This window comes from Athene noctua, chromosome 3 (assembly GCF_965140245.1).
Source record: "Athene noctua chromosome 3, bAthNoc1.hap1.1, whole genome shotgun sequence".
Taxonomy (NCBI): Eukaryota; Metazoa; Chordata; class Aves; order Strigiformes; family Strigidae; genus Athene; species Athene noctua.
This window is the reverse complement of record NC_134039.1, coordinates 38,607,968-38,621,177: the sequence shown is the minus strand read 5'-3', so window position 1 is coordinate 38,621,177 and position 13,210 is coordinate 38,607,968. Positions and strand designations below refer to the sequence as shown.

At 48.4% G+C, this 13,210-nt stretch overlaps 1 protein-coding gene across 3 annotated transcripts in view; it reads right to left on the bottom strand.

The window, feature by feature from the left end:
* Positions 1-10,007, bottom strand: part of ATP2B1 (ATPase plasma membrane Ca2+ transporting 1) — a 65,933-nt gene extending 55,926 nt beyond the window's left edge. The window contains exon 1 of one of the 3 annotated variants that reach the window (XM_074902760.1): positions 9,825-10,007. The gene's annotated coding sequence lies outside the window, so the exon portion shown is untranslated. The remainder of the gene's footprint in view (positions 1-9,824) is intronic. The other 2 variants (XM_074902758.1, XM_074902759.1) reach the window with 2 other exon arrangements.
* Positions 10,008-13,210: the final 3,203 nt, after the last annotated feature.

Sequence of the window (13,210 nt, the reverse complement as noted above, 5' to 3'; positions counted from 1 at the left end):
TCCCATCACATGCAAGATTCACCTAACCAAATAGCACCACCTATATCTAAGGTAGACACTTCAGGCTTTTTTTGTTTGTGCTTTTTTTTTTATAGCCAATGGATAAATTATAACTTCTCTGACAAAAGACTGAATTTAACCACCTAGGACATGAGCTAACATTCACATGAATCTCATCTTAGATGCGTTTCTGTGTCTTCAACAACAGAAGAGGCCTGGAATGACTGGTTTCAGGTTTTTTTAGGATATTAATATGAGTGGCCAGGATTGTTTTGCTTAAGTCAAGCACAGTTGGCTGGGCTGAACTCACATATTGAGCAGCTGCACTACCATATCAGAGCAGGCACATGCAAGAGGAAGGATGTGGTTTCACAGTTAGTTTAGGAATATCTGAGCCTATGCTACTGCCAGAAGGTACACTCCTGCACCAGCACCAATGCACATCTGACCACAAGGCCAGGGGACAGGCCCAGATGAGAACTGATGACAAAGAAAACAGCAGAAACACTGGAAGTTCCTCCTGAAGGTCACACAGGTGACAAGATGACTGCTCCATTCCAGCACAGGCCTCACCAGCTTAAGTCAATCATGGAAGCTCTTCTCCTTACCACCATGTTCATCCGAGGAAAAAGAGGAGCATGACTGCACCTCCTCTGTGATGCCCCACTGAAGACTATCACAAAGGTCCCTCATTAGCCGTCTCCCTTCCAGGTCAGGCAAAGCCACCTCATTCAACCTCTCCGTACACACCACCGGATGGCTCCTAACTGGCTTAGTGACCCTGTGACAGCCTCTGTCTGTCAGGGGAGCTGCAAAACACAACCAGATTTTCGATGTAGCCTCAGGACCATGATGGAGGGCAGTAACTCACTGGCCACTCTTGCTAATGCAGTCCAGTGCAAGCTAGTCCTAGCCAGCAGAGGAGAACCCTACTGCTGACTCAGGCTCCCCTGTCCAGTGGGGTGACCAACACCTTTCCTACAGACCTCCTCCTCCAGCCCCAACTTTCTCATTCATCCACACCCTTAGGGATCTTAGACCGCCCAGCAGCCCTACCACCACAGTCCAACACCGGACATACGTCAGCATTTCCAGCTACTTCCAACTGTCTCAGAGAAGAAGAAAGCCCTTCCTTCAGCCCTTCAGTGTTTTTACTTTGCCAGTTCAGTAACAGTCAGGAGGGGCCTTTGGCAACTCCCATCAGGAGCCTGAAAGAGGCCTGTTTTATGATCACTGACTCAAAGTAACATGTATTTACTTTGTCCAGTTCAAAGCATTTTGCCTGTGGTTATATATATATAGCTTTATTCTCTACATTAATTTCTCTAGCTTTAGATTTGACAATAAAATGAGAACAAAAAGCTTCAAGCCTATGAAAATCCAGCATTTCAGTTTTGGAGTTGTCCACTCAAAAACGTTACTACAGTACCTTCCCAGAAAATATAAAATACTCCCCTCAAGCATCCACCTGTTGTATTTTTCTATCTGGTAAATTGATTTCCTGTGCTTTGAGGTAGCTTAAGTTCACACCACAGCTTTAGGGTGTCAGACTTTGCATAACCAAGACAAACTTTTCTGAATGATTTTGGTAATAAGGTTTGTGGTGCTGCTGCCCAGGTCCAGCAACATCAGGATCAACAAGAAAAAGGGAAAGCCACAAAAGAATTGTCCACTTACAAGCAGATGATACCCTCAGTATGTACCACTGCTTTATATGCTGGTATTTCATTTTTGGAAGTGCATGTTTGTACTAAAGCTCTTTCAAAAGGTTCCTGTAACCTAGTACGCACCATGAGCGGCCATCTCCACCTGAAGATTAGCTCCACTAACAGAAACCAACCAACATACATGCACAAATAAAAGCAAAAGAGACTGTGTTTTTCTCAAATCCTAGATAATTTAATGCTTTATTACCAAATCTCTTTCAACTCACTTTAGAAATACAGCTCCAGTTCAGAAACAAATGCCTAGATCTTCAGTTACCATGGCCAGATCTACCTATTGCCAAAACACACATCTGAAATCAGACTTTGTGGAGATCTTAAGATATCTTACTATGCAAAGCAAACTCATTGCAGAATGTGAAAACCACTGTTAACTACATGAATTTCAGAGATGAAGTAGGTGAACAGAAGCTGAAATTGAGTTGTTAATAAAGCAGAAGTAAAGCAATTGTGCTAACAGTGGTAGAGCACATTCCCTACCCTCCCCAGCTGTCAGTCTCAACTATGTATATTTGAAAACCATCTGGCAGAGATCCTACCAGCCAGTTTAAATCATTTCATGTTTCATACAACCTCAGAGCGTGGCTGCTAGACACTGCTCTAAATTTAAGTAATGATTTGCATTGTATTCCATAGGCTTCATCAAGCTTCGCACCAGCTTCGTTACCAAGTGAAGGAAAATTGGCAGGCCCAAGCAACGTAAAGCAATTTCAGGTGCAGTATCAACAGTGATACCAGTAGCACCTAGATGGAAGTGAAAAAACTCCTGCTCAATATGCATATTAAGATCCTGCTTTAGTCTCTACCATGCCAAAATAGCCAGGAGAGGTTCAAAAACATTATCTGAGAAAGGGTGATATAAGGGCTAACCACTAGTGTCATCTTTTCTACCCACTTGTTACTATCTCCTCAGTCTTATCTAAGTAAAAACCTCAGAAAGCAGGTCTGGGGACACAACACAACAAGCTCTTCTTCATTTCCTCCACTGCAGTATCAGAAACCATGCAGGTATATACAACTAATGTGTTTTTACTTCGTGCAAAGATCTTTATGGATAGATCCAAAAAATCTCTTCTGGAAAGCCATTAGTTGAAGGCTGGCACTCAAACTACTCTCATAATAACAACTTCAGTTCTTCTACATGAAAAGGTAAACACTCTCTAGAGAATGGTTTCACATGACAATAATGCAAGGAGGAAAGTTCCCACACACCAATTTGAAGACTCATGCTGCTTCCCTTGTGAGAGCATTGCCTCTCACCTTGGTGAGCCCAGTCTGTGCCCAAGATTGTGTAACGCAAGTCAGCTACTGGTGCAGCAAGTAGATACAAAGAAGCAGAGATGGCACAAAGGAGGGGGGAGTTACTGAGCAGCCCAGGACAGGGTGGAAATTAAAGTAGGTACTAGGCCACCTCAGCCACCCCATCAAACTTTCCACTCACAGTGACAAGCCAAATAGGCAAGTACAAATGAGGCTGTCTCACTGTCCTTGCCGTTTCTTGGATTATGCTGATCAACACAGCAGCTTCAGAAGGCCATGATAAAAGTGCGCCATAACTTCAGAATATTAAAAAGGAATCAAACATTAACAGAAGTGACTAACAAGTCTTTTGATCAAGACTTAAAAGACTTCCATCTCTTGAAGCACCTACCATACAAAACCAAATATTTTCCAAGCTTTTGGAGTGTAACAGTGGTCATCCTCTTAACTTCGTAGAATATTCTACAAGTATGCCTAAAAAAAGTTTGCAGCTGATAAAAGACTTCTTTACTGCTAGTGGCTTAGTGGCTAAGTTCCTTTTTTCAACAAAGAACACAGCACTATGGCTATTTCTTTCTATGGTGGAAAAACTCCATCAAATACAGCTAATGTCTCTTCTTCCTCGTTTCCCCATATGGAGCTTTCAGTTGGTTTTGATCTGTTTTAAATCCAGATATATTCTGGTCTGATTCACAGATGAAGTTTATTCTATCATAAAGCAATCTATTTATTTTACTTTAAAAAAAAAACCCTAAATTGTTAGCACATAAGACCCAAGACGTCTTGATTTCATTAGAAATGCAGTAGTTCAGGAAGCCAAATTATACATCGCAGGCAACACATCCTTGTATCTGCAGAGACACGGAAGCAATCCTGAAAGAGTCACACGGACAAGGCTCCAGTCACTTCTCAAGTGCAAAAACCACTGTGTGATCTCTCTGTAAGGGCACATCTGTAACACTCCAGAGAAAAAGAGCACTTGATTTTTCTTCCACTGGTGCATGTATTGTAAAGGTGATTAAGATCATCTCAAACTCAAAATCTTAAAATTAATACCAAAGTTTGAGTCTCAGTGAAGACATAAGACAAGCAGAAAAAGAGCACACCACTGCGAACATTGTGTTGAGTCTCAGGAAGTTAGCTACTTAAGCAAGAGTGGCTGAATCATCTTTTCTGCCTTGAGATGGGGTTTGTCGCTATCGACTACACAGAGTACGGTACATCCCGGACCTCCTCTTCGTAGACGAGACACAGTACACCAAGTGGTCAGAATCCAATAGTGTTGTATTCCCTGCTGCCACCTTATCTTTCTGTGAATATAAGGGCACAAGTAAGGGTAGCAGATTACAAGTGATAGGCTCCACAGAAGTGTGTTTTAAGAACATGGTGTTTCCTGTGCTCACTGGGAATTAAGGCAGCATGCAGCTCATAAGCAATATTAAAAAAAAAACCACTCGAGACATGCAACTGCCGAATTTCACCATAAGTAGGAGGCCATGCAGAAACTTACCTAGCTTTCTCCTCCAAAGCAGTATCAGAAAATAGCCAGCAACAAGTCAACATTACCCATAGTGCTGAAACCAGACGTGTTTTAAGTGGCAAAACCCGCCAGACTGAGCGGCCAGCACTAAAGCTTATCACCTCTGTCATCCTCAAAACGCATCCAATGCAGCCCTTAACTGCACAGCACAGCTGCAAACAACAGTAAGGGAAGGGTATACCCTCTTCCTCAGTCCATTCCCCTCCAAAGGCAAGACAGATGTTATTTGCCCATCTTGTAACAGCATGTTACATCCTATCTCTCAGTGGACAAAGAGAATTTGGATTTATTTTCAGAGCTATTTCTGGCTTTTTTTTTTTTTTTTTATAAAAAACGCCTCCTACATTTTCTTTGCATTTCTTCTCCCACCAGACCTTTGAAATACCAACTGAGAAAGCCTCATGCCTACTTTGCAATTCACCAGAATTAAACTAATAACACCTCCTGCTGTCATCTGTCAGTTAGAATAAGATTTTTAAGTGGCAGCAGAAATCACTTTCATAATGTTTACAGGAATATGAATAGCCTGAACAGGCAGATTCCTCAAATTTACTGCTCATAAAGTGAAACCTGTCATGAAAACTAGAAATTAATTGTTATAAACAGTATCTGAAAGCCTGACAATTTAGCAATAAAAGAAACTGGACAGTACCATGTACTTGTGTTGAAATTACATTCAGTGTGAAAGGGTGCAACTGTTGCAAGGTGAGTTAGTCTAATATTTTGTCTGTTGATTTCATTATACAATGATACCTCCCAGAAATCATCCTTCTATACTACATATTGTCATCTCCTCCATCTTCTGTATGCAATTGTCCTGTTTCAGAGATGCTGAAGACATTCTTAGTTTTTACATGCCAATACATTTGGGGGGGGCTTCACAAACAGAAAAAAAAAATCCTTCCTTCCTTATTTTTTATTACTCTGCTGTACAATTAATGAACATGGTCTTTTCAACTATTTGAAGTCAAACCTTGGGGAAAACTAACATTAGCAACAGTTATTTAAAAGTGAAGAAGTCAAAATCTAAAGACAAGCCATTTTGAGTTAGATTAGCAATTCCTAATGCTTCCAAGAAATACCCATCCTCTACATAAATCAGAGGTTCACTTTTCTTTTTCAAACAGGCAACAGTATCACTTCAGGTCCACTGCCCTCCTTGTTCTTCAATCAATTCACTTTGTAAGGAGAAATAAAAATATTGCTTTCAAGAGAAAATCCAACAGGTTTGAATAAAAAAAAATAAATAAACCTACTTGAGACTGTTGCACACACTATAGCAAGCCAGTAGGCAGAGCTAATCTTAGGTTTTTCGACAATACTGCAACCCCTAGATTTTATCTAATTTTTAATTAAAATACTCTACAAAGAAAGATCATTATCTCCCAACAGCAGTTTTTAACAAGTTTTATTATTCATTTTATGACAAGTTGAGAATACTAAAGAGTACAAATTTAAGATTATTATTGCGATTTTATTGATCCTTTTGAGGGAAAGTAAGAATGTGTTTCTATTTTTAAAAAATCTGCTATAGATTCTAGTAGTCTTCCTTACTTTTCAAAAGATATTTGCATTTAAATGCCCTGGGCTAATCATGGCTGTTCGTTATTCTGCATTAGATTAAATTTTGCTAACTGACACCTGACTTCAGCTCTGAGCAAAATGCACATCCTTGTTGTACTAGTGTTATTTTCCCTTTAAAAACAGAAGAGAACATATATTAAAATAAACAGTTCAAACACTGAAAGACATCACTGAGGTCACATTTCAGTGGTAAAGAATGCTCAGTGCCATTAATATTTAGTCTACCTTAATGGAAGAAATTTGAGTTAGAAGATACTTTAGGTTATCTTGTCCACCCTTATGTCAAGGGAGACTTGCTTGCTATGGCATGTTATTGATTGCTCTGCCAAGACCATTTTTAACTTGTCAGTTAATATTGAGTTCCCAGCTCTAAAATCTTAAATGTTGGCAAAGTTAATTCTTCCAAAGAATCCATTTTTGAGGTGGCTTCAGCAGATCAAACCTACATTTCTTCCTCTTAATGTCTTCATCTTATAACTGTCTCCACTTTATCATATTCTTCTTTTCCAAATAAACTCAGTGGGAAAAAAAAAAAGGTAATTACTAGACCTTCATGACTGAGCTGCAGGGTATTTACAAGCCTCTCAGCTTCCTGTTAAGCTTCCACAGCACGGTTTGGAGGTTCTCAATTTTAACAGCTGGCAGAAGTTCTCTATATTGTGGTCCATGAAAGAGTCACTTTCTAAATGAGATTCTAATGTTAGAATGCAAAGCATTTTAATTAGTAGGATCACTCAGAGATTATTATCTGCTTGTATATTACACAAATGGGGATCCTTTGCTTATATCATTATCTATATGTAATGCAACTTTGTAAGAAATCAATACACAGTTTACCCAATGCTAATGTGACACCAGTCTGTTTTCTGCTTTAAGTTCCCAAACACGTCTGCTTAATATGCAGTAGTGAGTCACTGTATGTGTGCATACAGAGTACTGCCACAATTCCCTTCCAAATTATTCTTGACTTGTATCATTTCGGTTACCCCCATTGTAAGCAGCATTTTTCTTTGAATGAATTTAAGTAGTAATGTTGCAATTCAGCACCAAGATAGCAACATTGATTGGGAAAACTTGCAAGAGTCCATATACAAGACAGGATCCCCGTTTTCTCCAGATAATCAACATAGGTGGGTTACCATAATAAACAAAAAGAGCATCAATACACCAAATGACCCCAAGGATGCTGTTCCAGACCAAAAATTTCACATTGAAGTGTATGAGGTTTTTTTCCCCCTCACTGAATTCAGTGACCACTTTTTCCACTGACACTGAGAGTTTCCATTCATTATGCCATAAGTATTAAAGTCCTAGTACATTGGAAGCTATTCCTGCCAAAAGAGCCAATAGTTTGAAGATACACAAGTTTACTTCTGTTGGAATTCATAATTTGTGGTGTTTGGAACAAATCCTTGAAGAGCTCCAACAAACACGCAAAAAAAAAAAAAAAAACCAGGCACTGGTTATAGCTACAGCTACCACCTTCTGAATACACTGTATGATGAACCAAGGAGTTGGCAAGTTATCTAGCCAAGATCTTTTAAAGCACATAAAAACACTGTTTCAACTCAAATACATTAAGACCCACAAGTGCTTTAAAGATGCAGCAGCTTTTGGACAGGTCATGGTTTTCCAAAGGCACACTCTACTTCCAACAACCTTGACTTGCAGGGGGCAATCGCTAATGGTGCAAAGACACGTTTCACAGGTACATTTGGCTTGGGACTTCCACTTCCAATGAGGGACATGATCTGAATATTTACCTAGCCAGTCACCCCTCAAACGCTGCTAAGCCAAAACACCAATGTAATCACATTCTCAGAATGGTTTAAGGCAAGGCATAAGGTATTATCAGCAGTTCCTTTTGAACAGACCTTGAAGAAAACCTCAGCACCTAAAGTTACAAATTTAAGAAAGCTGTATGCAATAGGTATTGTAAGATTTCTGTAATGGGGATCTTAAAATAACAAGAAAGAGACCCCGAGATTTTGTTAACGGCGCATCTTCCCTTCCCACCCCTCCCTTCTCATACAGTTTAAAAAATGAAACGTAAAAAAAAGCATATGAATATTAGTAAGGATTTATGTCGAGTGTGGAACATGCGTAGCACTGCATAGACTCCGATTACAGTGGTGCAAATAGGTTGCCCCTGAGGTTGAAAAACCTGGGACTGACTCACGCACAGCTCCTGATTTCCAAAGCCATCTCCGGGCTCAGGCTGACACCCCCACCGCCCCGGCAACCTCCACTCGCACCGCTGGGCAAGAACCGCTCCCGAGGACCACACGGCCACCTCCACCCGTCAGCTTGCCGTGAGTCCTTCCTCCCGAAACGCTCAGTCCTTCCGACTTCAGCCTTCTCCTGCAGCCCGAGGGGCTCGGCGGGAAGCCCGGGCAGGCGGCGGCGGCGCGGCCACCCGCCTTCCCGCCGCCCCGCTCCGCTCCGCCGTGAGCGCTCCCTCCCGCGCCCGGCAGCGGCCAGCCAGCCCCCGGTGGAGGCTCCGGCCCGCTCCCCAACTCACGTGGTGCCGCATCCAAAGGTTACCCGCACCGCCGGGACGAGGATGACACCGCGGCCGCCGTTAGAGGCGCTTCCCGCCGCGCTCCCGGCTCCCGAAGGGGCGCCGCATCCCTTCCCCGCCCGCGCCGGTCGATGAGCCGCCCGGCCAGGCATCGATAAATCAAAACAGCCCGCCCGCTCCGACGGAGAGCGGCGTACGACCCAGCCGCGGCCAAAAACACCGCCCCGGGGGGGCGAGGCGGACGGGCTGGCGAGGGAGGGAGGCGGCGGCGGGGGAGGCTGCGCGGTTGCGGGCGTCGGGTTCCCCCGGCCCTCGCCGGGCGGCGGAGAGGCGCCCGGGATGTCGGTGTCGTGCAGCCGCAGCGGGCTAATCCCGGCTACTTAACCCGGCGGGCGGCGGGGGCCGAGCACCACCTTAATCCGCGGCGTGTGCGCGCCCGCCCGCCGGGGGCTGCGGGGCCGCGGCGTGCCGGCCCGGCCTGGCCCGGGGGTCCGCGGCGCTGTGGCGGCGCCGCGCCCGGCGGCTGCGCTCCCGCGGAGGCTCAGCCCCGCATCCGCTGCCCTCAAGGTCACGCCGCGCCCCGGCTGCGCGGCGGCGGCCAGGTGTGCACTTCGGTTACCTGCGGGGAAAACCGGCGAAAGCCCGGGAGAGCGGCACCCGGCCCCACCGGCAGCCCCGCTGCGGCGGCCACCCCGCTGCACCAGCCGCGCCGCCCGCCGCCACCCCGAGCGAGCCCGGCCACGGCCCACGGCGGGAGCGGAGCAACGCTGCACCTGCCGCCGCGCCGCCGCCCGCCCCGGCCAGCCGGGAGGAGACCCGCCCCCAGCCGCCGCCGCGCTTACCTCGGCGCTGCGGAGCCGACCCTGCCGCCGCCCAGCCGCCAGCCGGGGGCCGGGACGAGGCGCCCGTGAACCTGCCGCCGCCCGCCCGCCGAGCACACAAGGTCCCCGCGCTCCCCGCCCTGCCCACGGCCGCCCGGCCCCGCCGCGCCGCCCCCGCCCTGCGGCCGCGGGGGTAGGGAGGGAGGGAGGGAGAAGGGCGGGAGAGGGGGCGGGGGGGAAGCGGCGACCGAATTGGGGAGGGCAGGGGGGAGGGAAGGAGGGGGCACCGGCGCGGAGAGAGCCAGGGGAGGAGGAGGAGGAAGCGGGGGGGGGAAGGGGGGCGCGGACGGCCTGCCCCGCCCCCGTCGCCTCACCGGCAGAAACCAGCGATTCGCCCTCCTCGCGGGCGCTCCCGCCGCCGCTCCCCGGGGCCCGCCCGCCTCCTTCCACCCGCACGCACCGGGCAGCGCCGAGCGCGCCGCCGAGCCCCAGCGCCGCAGAGCAACCGCTAGAGGAGTCGGGCGCCACCGGGCGGGGCGGAGCGCAGCGATCCGCCCGCCTCCCTCCTCCGCCCGCCCGCCCGCCGCGGTCACTCACTTGTTCGCTCCCGCCACCCCCTCCCCGCCCCGCCCGGCGCCGCAGCCGCGGTCTCCGCCACCCCCCCGCCCCTCACCGCCTGCGGAGCGCCGGTCACGTGACGGGGCCCCTCGCGCGGCCGGGGAAGGGGGGTCCCGACGTGCGGCGCCTTCAATGGGGAGGCGAGGGAGGGGCCCCGATAGGCCCGGCGCCTGCGGGGGCGGGGCCCGCGCCTCTCCCCGCCCCCCGCCGCCGCTGGCGGGCGGGGCGCTGACGCGCTTGTTTCCATGACGTTGGCGGGCGGGGCTGCGGCGTTTAATGGGGCCCGGCGGGCTTCGGGGGCCGGTGACTTTGCCGCGAGCGGATCCCTCGGGGCGGGGCGGGGCGTCCCCCCCTCCTCGCCCGCGGGCCCCGGGCCGCCGTCAGCCGGGCCGGGAGCTGCCTGGGGCGGGGATCCCCCGGCGGCGGGAGAGGCCGCGGTCCCGCGAGGGAGGGATCCGCTCCGCGGGGCCGGGACGCGTGGGTTGTCCCGGGGGCGGTGGCGACGCCGCGAGGGGAGGCGTGACCGGGCGGAGCCGCCCCAACGGTCCGCTGGGGCGCCCGGGGCGCGGTCCTCCCCTGCCCCAGGGGGCGCGGGGACGCCTGCCGTGCCGAGCCGTGCCGTGCCGTGCCGTGCTCGCCGGGGCCCGTGTTGGCGTCGCCTCACGGCTTCCCCCCTCCCCGCGCCCGGGGGCAGCCGGGCAGAGTGCTGAGCGCCGGGCCGATGCCTGTGGGAGCCGCGGCGTCTCACCGGCGCGTTCGCGGCTCCTCAGCGGGGAGCGCGGCGGAGCCTGGGCGAGGCTCTGCCGCGGCTGCAGGGGTAGATCGGGCGCCCCGAGGTGCGGCGCGGCGGGAGGTGTCGAGTCCTACCGTTGCGCGGGGCCGCAGATGTCTGGAGCGACGGGAACGACTCCCTGCCGGTGGTGGGGACCGGGGAGCCCCGGGTCCAGCCTCCCATCAGGTGTGCCCGCCCCTCCGGGAACCCTGGCAGCTCCCGGGGGAGGTCGGGGATGGTGTGGGTGCCGCGGGAGTTCAGCACCTCCGTGTCTCCAGCCGAAGGGTCTTCGGTTGGAGAAAGAAACATAAATGGGATTATGAACGTCTGAGCCCAAGTGAGTTGTCCGGGGAGACGCTGGAATGAGTAACAGGGCTGAGAATGAAACTGGAAATAAAAAGACCCCGATTTCAGCTCTCCTCTTCCAATGCGGTTGGACACACACACAGAAAAATAGCCATCCATAAACCATACGTAATTCTATAACCCGTTTCTGTGTTTTTTCGAGCCTTGTTTTGACATCCTACGCACCCCTCTGTTGGGCATCTCGCTGGAATGACTGCCCAGCTGTGCCACAGGCTGTCAGGTTCTTTGAGCCTGCCATAAATTCCCCACTTCTTTGTTACCGTTCAAATCCTACTGCTGCCGGAGACAGTGCTGCAAAAGAAATGGAACGAAGAAGCTCATGTATCACTACTGGTGCAGACCCGAGATGGTGCAGAGCCTAGAGGGTTAAAGCAACAGCACAAAACAGCCCACAAGGACTGGCAAATAAATAAATCATCCTAACTACGTTATTATCATGGCTTTCCTGCGCTTCATTGTCTCTTTTCTTTCTTACCTGAATGCTTGTTACATTTTTCTCCTTGTTCAAGAGAGGCAATCAAAAGATACTGTGAGCAGTAAATGGCTCCTGCCCATTTTGGATTTTGCTAAAAATGCTACTTTACCTCTCCACATCTAGAGGTCAATTTAAAAATCAAACTACTGAGGTAAGCAATCCTGCAGGCTGTTCTGTTGAGGGAATTTCTTGCATTTCTTCCCAGAAGGAGAATATAAAACTGTCTGAACATGTATAAAACAAATTCTCTTGCATTCTGTCTGCAGTTCAGCACCCTCCTCTGCACTGACCACTGTAGCTCAGCAAGGCTTCCCCAGGCTCTTGGAAATTGCATTTCTCGATGCAGCTTTATAAGACTGGCAGATGTGTTCTGCACAGTTCTGTCATATCTCCTAGCTCCCAGGCAGACAAAATTAGCTTTGGTACAGCTAAGAAGGAGATGATGTGTTTAATACATTGCAGTTTGGGTACATGTCTGTACCTGCTTCCTTTTGTCTTGAGGGAGGGTAGGTAGGTTGTGCTTCAGTTCTTTGTCTATGAAATGGGAATAATATCCTCTTTTCTTTGCAGGAAGGAAGCAACGGTGGGAGGGGTACATATCAATTTCTTTAGATACTGTTAGGGTAGAGTTCTCTAAGTGGATACATTTTTCAAGGCACAACATGGTTATTGTTCCATGTACCCCTTGCACTGATACACAAGGGCAGGATAAAAACATGCAACACGTTGACTGAAAGTAAGAAGAAATTTCTTCTAGCTCTACAGAATCTTCTTCCTGAGGATTTCAAAATGTTTTCCAAATTAATCCTTGACCTACAACACTCTTCATGATTTTTTGTGAGAAAATAGGCACTCCTCCTGTTTCTAAAGGTTAGGACATGTAACTGACTAACAGAAAACATTCCATGTAATGTAGGTCACCCGTCATATAAAGCAAGCAAAACCAAGATGCACAAAGGAATATTTCTGGAGATCTTTCATTTCACTTTTGAGGAAACATTACCATTTCAGGAAAATTCAGCATGGTTTGCAGACAATTTGGAAAGGCCAGACTTGACAAATCAGTGACAATAGCTCAACTCATTATGTGAACAATACTCTAATGACAGAAGTATCATATGTTTTAAGAGGCAGAAAATGTGTCACAGAGAATTTAAGTAGGTTGCCTGAATATGATCTGCTTACTAAGAGCCTTTTAACATAAAGAGTATGAATTGAAGTATTTGGATCATTACAATATTTGGTCAAAAGTGCGTAAGATGTCCAAGGTCTGAGTGACCACCATTCCATATGAACTATGGGCCTTTTGCCAAAATCACATGATGGGCTTGACCTGAGAAAATAGAAAACAGACTTTTCATACTTTGTGCATAGATCTAAACTTTATTTCATTTTGAAACTGCTTTCTTAACTATCCTGCTAGTGCTGATCCTGTTCAAACTCAGTCAATGAATTAAATTTGATGAGACTGCAGAGCATCGAGAAAATGTGAGCAGCTGGGAGAATATTTGTATGTGAGCACAGAGAGG